This window comes from Cydia splendana, chromosome 12 (genome assembly GCF_910591565.1).
Source record: "Cydia splendana chromosome 12, ilCydSple1.2, whole genome shotgun sequence".
Classification (NCBI taxonomy): domain Eukaryota; kingdom Metazoa; phylum Arthropoda; class Insecta; order Lepidoptera; family Tortricidae; genus Cydia; species Cydia splendana.
In genome coordinates this window covers 665,537-671,536 of record NC_085971.1, presented here as the reverse complement: position 1 = coordinate 671,536, position 6,000 = coordinate 665,537, and positions in this window count along the sequence as shown.

The window sequence follows — 6,000 nt, the reverse complement described above, 5'->3', positions numbered from 1 at the left end:
TTTCGGAGAGCCTAGGTCTCCATTTTCAAGCACTAACAGTGCATAAGTAGCGTTCACAAAAGCAGCGCGCCCTTCAAGAATCTTCGTGAACGCTACTCAAGCACTGTTAGTACGAGATGAAGACAAGTAGGCTCTCCGAAACATGTCACGCGAGAGACTAAAAATACATGAGCTAAACTGGTTTATTAGCTTAAAGTTACTATTTAAGGACTAGTCTTAGTAGTCCTTAAATAGTCACTTCTATACGGAATAAATCTGTGTAGCGGTTTTATCGGCAATATTTCGTAAAGGCGTCAAATCATGCGGCAGCCCGGGATCCACCTTTGTACAGATTTTATTGTTTACCCACTTCTGTGGCTGGAACCCCGAGTGCGGTCGAGTTATTTGATATCAACGGTTATTATGTGAGATCATAAGAGCTCTTTTGTTAGATTTAGATTTTAATGTAAGGTTCCCATGTTTGACAGCCTATTTTGTCACCACATAAAAAGATGAAAATGTCAACTAATGTAGCAGTCGATCGATGGGACATTTTTTATCTTGTTATGCCAATTTATTATATAAGTACTAAGGAGTTCATGAATGTAAGAAATATAGGTTACAGGGTTATACATAAATTATGTAACATATTAATAATAATTAATTTATATGCATAAAATATACAAAAAGTTTTCGTAAAAGAACCAAATAAGTACTTATGTAAACAAAGAAACCCAACCGTACTCGTACAGTCCTTCTCAATTAAATAGCCCTACACAAATCCAATATTTTATTCCCCCAACCAGAATGGAACTGAAACAATACTGAAAAAACCGAGGTCCGTCAAAGAAAAACTTGGTCATAATTTACATACCTTTGTGTGCAGTTATTCCTCTCAGGAATTAAAAGCTGGAGGCCTATTCGAAATTTTTAAAATTTTAGTGTGATTTTTATCGATACGATTAGTATAATACGAACTTGACACGACTCACGCGCCCTTATAGCTAGGGATATTTATGTGTTTGGCAGACAAATCTGTCAATGTAATGGAGGGAATCAGGTATACCTACTTCGTTTTTTTGCATTAGAAAGAACTTCGCAGAAGTAGCTTGAGGTTCCAAACCGGGCACTTTTTGCCGTACAATCTTGAAATTTTCGAGTTGACCATCCTATATTATTAGATAATTTAATTCTTCTTCCTCCTTTACCTTTTTTCCCATTTACTTGGGGTCGGCCCTTTTCCCCCATTATCCATGATTTTTTGCTATTTTTGTAACGGTGCGTGTAACGAAGCGTTACACTATCGACCTTCATACTATTTCTGGCACCATACAAATTCTAAATTCCCTTTTGAAATTCAAATCCTATTCCAAATTCCATTCAATGATTTTTATTTTCAGTTCGATCACATACTCTGATCGATAAACATCATTTAATCTAACAGACTGTACTTCCCAAGTTTCTAAACACGACCGTTTAAGAGTGATTTTTATTAGTAAACGTAATAATTCATAAGTGCGTGCAGTTCAGTTTAGTGCTCGTTTTGTGGCCCTGCACACCTTCCAGATATATATCTACATCATCACCAAGGCACATATTGTAAGTTATTTGATTTCTAACCTTCTGAATTACGAAAGTGTTTTTATACATACCTATCTGTTAACACGTAACCTGTATTGTTACAGGTGCCTTTTTATTTAAATAATAAATACCCCTCATCGCTCTGGATCCTGCCTTTTCATTCCCATCATCCCCGTGAGGCTCCTCTACCTGCCCCCTCACACTGGCGCCACCAACGTGCTCAAACCCGGACCTGACAAGACACCCACCCGCCCTACGACGCTGAGCAGCCCGTTCCAGTTCCTCCGTGCCAGCACCTGCTCCTACCCAACAACCGCAACCAGCTGTTCCAGTTCTACATTTTTCCTTTTTCTACCAATTTTTTTTATATTGTTTGTAATTGCTAGCTTTAAGATCTTTTCAAAATTCTAAAAGGTTATAGTCGACCCAACTCAAATTTTCGCAATATCTCTCGGCCTAACATCATTTTATTTAATTTTCTATTTTACAACCAACCTTTTATCTAATCCTCAACCGTTTAACCAAAATTCCCCCCTTAAATAACCAATTACATATACATAATCACGCATCTATCATCATTCATCATCTTATACCAATTTATCTATATCTATTTTCTAATCCCTATTATGCCAGCGTCCAACGCTTTTTGTCGCGCCACGTAACAAAACTCTTAACATAGTGATTACACAAAACATCTATCACATACAATTACACAATCCAAGATTTCCACTGAAATCTCACAAATTGGTTTCAATCCTAAGTGTTTTTAAAACTCCTTGGAGTCACTGAAGTGCGAGCCAATCCTGACTTACGGCAGTACTGTTGGAGATAATCCGATAGCTTATCCTTCACCCGATTAAATAAATATACACAACTAAGCCTAATATCACAATAAACTTCTCCTTTCGATTCAATAAAAAATAAAATTTAATAACTACATATTTTATTTATATTGATAACATCAATTATTCTCTTCGTGATAGGTATCCACTTTAATAAACAATGAATCCAGCACTATTAAATAAACCTGAACTCATCTATGAGCTCAAACTCAGGAACATTCCGTTCCCAGCCACCGCGCAGGCTGATGATTTAAGACAGCTCCTCACTCCAAATTTATTCGCGGACCCGTGTTCGAATCTCTCCAGCCCATATGATCTTGAACAGGATATCACCGAAATTAGCAGATGCCTCACAATAGTTTCTTCTCAGCTACAGCTTGCGACCACCAACCAAGCGAAGCACGATAGAATAGCGGTTTTCTTATTTCATTTATATAACAGAATAGAACGTCTCTATATTACCACTGAATTATCTCCAGAAATTATTGACAACTATTCGAAAATATGCGAATTATTGTCAAAATGTCAAACAAAATTTAACATGTCACAACCGTCAACAACAACGTCAACTTACGCGTCAGCAACCTCTTTGATAGATGATTCCACAAATTTAGACCTACTTGCTCGAAAATTAACCAACCTCTCTGAAGCAAAACCAAGCGATTTTAAAAAATTCAACTATAAAGGCGATAGTTGCCCTTATGATTTTATTCGAAACATCGAAGAGTTTGCAATTGCGCGTAACATTGACGACAAACGCTTACACAAATATATATACGATTTTTTATCAGGCATTCCTTTAGATTGGTATAGGTCAAAGAAAACAACCCTTACAGATTGGAAAACATTTAAAACCCACTTCTTAAAAGATTTCGAATTACATGACCATGACCACAACTTACTACAAAATATACATTCCCGTAAACAAAAACAACATGAACGAATAATAATGTATTTTTCAGCCATGGAAGCCCTCTTTTCCAAATTACATGAACCCCTTTCTGAAAAACAAAAAATAGATATCCTCCGTAGAAACATGAGCCCTTATTACAGTTCCAGATTAGTTCCTACAAATGTTACGTCTATAGACACATTATTCCAATCGTGCAAATGGTACGAAAGCTGTAATACTACCTCTACTTATAGCTCTAGCAACTATACCAACATTCAACAAGATTCTAACCATACCCCCCCTTCCCAACCGTATATACCACCATTCCCATTTAATAAACCGGTCCATACTGTAACAGCACCACCTTCTACGTTACGTTACTCCTGTCCGCGTTGCAGAACAAACGATCACTCTTTAGATATTTGTACAAGTAAAAATATAGTATGCTTCCGCTGTGGCAAACAAAATGTCACTTTTGCAAAATGTATAGTTTGCCATAAATTTCCAAAAAACACATAAAGGAGAAAAGTAACTTAAATAAAACTACTGCTACAGAATGGAACCAATGGTTAGATACCATTAAATTATTTATGTCATCATACAATACTACATCAGCACTTTTCACTCAAGATCCATACGATGAACGACCTTATGTCAACATCCAGACAAATAATTTAACTTTATGTGGCCTCTTAGACAGTGGCAGTGCTTTAACTATTTTCGGAAATAATTCCCATAAAATTCTCTTATCCCACAATTTTACCATAAATTACGACCATAAAGTCGTAGGCTCTGTAGCCGACGGCTACCCTATATACTCTATTGGTACAATTCAACTACCAATTTCGTACAAAAATATTGTGGCTATTATTACCGCTCATGTTATCCCTACTGTAAAGCAACCCTTGATTCTAGGCACAAATTTTTGGAGAAAATTCAATATAGCTCCCCACATATTACCTGACATAACGTCATATTCTGATAAACATATAGATACCCTAGTTATTTCCACCTGTGACCAACACATCACTAATTATGACAACCTTTCTGAAACTCAACAGTTAATTTCAGATACTATTATTGAAAAATTTAAAAATATTTCAACAGAAACCAAACCCTTAGGACGAACCCACCTCATTGAACATCACATAGATACCGGTGACCATCCACCAATCAAACAGCGATGCTATAGGCTTTCTCCAGAGAAACAAAAAGCTTTATGCAAAGAAGTTGATGAAATGCTAAAGCTTAATGTTATCGAACCCTGTGAAAGCCCATGGCTAAACCCTGTCATAATAACTCCTAAAAAAGATGGAACGTGGCGTTTTTGCATCGACAGCCGTAAACTAAATTCGATTACGCGCAAAGATGCCTACAAACTCCCACTCATTTCTGACATTTTAGATAATCTAAAAAATGCTAAATATCTATCATCGATAGACATAGCAAAAGCATTTTGGGAAATACCCCTACGCCCCTCTGATAGACCTAAAACTAGTTTCCACGTACCCTCAAAAGGCATGTACATGTTTCGCGTAATGCCTTTTGGATTGACTAATGCCCCTGCTACCCAACAACGCTTTATGGATGCGTTATTCCCTTCTGAAAACCTTGATAACTCAGTATTTACCTACTTAGATGATATTATCATCATAAGTAATACTTTCGATGAACACATCACTTTACTTAATAAAGTTTACCAAAGGCTAGTACAAGCCAACATTACTATAAACTTCCCCAAGTGTTCATTTTTCAAAAAAGAACTTAAATATCTTGGTTACATAGTTAATGAACACGGCTTTCAAACAGATCCTGACAAGGTTAAGGCAATACTTAACATCCCACCTCCCACAACTCCTCGAGAAGTTAAAAAGTTCCTAGGTACAGCAAGTTGGTATAGACGCTTTATCCCCGATTTCAGCACAAAGGTTGCACCACTAACTAAACTTACCTCCACTTCCAAAAAAGCACCACCATTTAAATGGACATCACTAGAAGACAATGCCTTCAAATCCATTAAAGAAGCTCTAGTCTCTACCCCTGTTCTTGCTTGCCCAGACTTCTCAAAACCCTTCGCAGTCCACTGTGATGCATCCAGCTTCGGCATCGGTGCCATGCTGACCCAAGAATTTGATGGCGTTGAGAAACCCATTGCTTATATGAGCAAATCCCTAACTGGTCCCCAAAGAAATTACTCAATTACAGAAAGAGAACTCTTAAGTGTCTTACTAGCCCTAGAACATTGGCGTTGCTATCTTGACAACGGCTTAAAGTTCACAATCTACACGGACCATTCCGCATTACAATGGTTTCTCCACCTAGATAATCCAACCGGACGTCTAGCCCGCTGGAGTATTCGTCTATCTACATTTAACTTCGAAATTAAACATAAACGTGGTAAAGATCATCTAATCCCTGACGCTTTATCACGCTTACCTTCAGTAGACGTTATTAACTACAATAGTTCTAATACCAATGACGACTGGTATAATAATATCTACGCTAAATGCAGTTCTAACCCCAACACCACTCCAGATTACATAATACATAATAATAAATTATACCGATACTCAAAAACCCCTTCGTTACTCCAATCTGAGTATAATTGGAAAGAAGTTGCACCCAAGTTTATTAAATGTTCTATCCTAAAAAAAATATCACCCTTAGTATATGTCCTACAAGACATGTCCGGCAAAATGCTCGGAC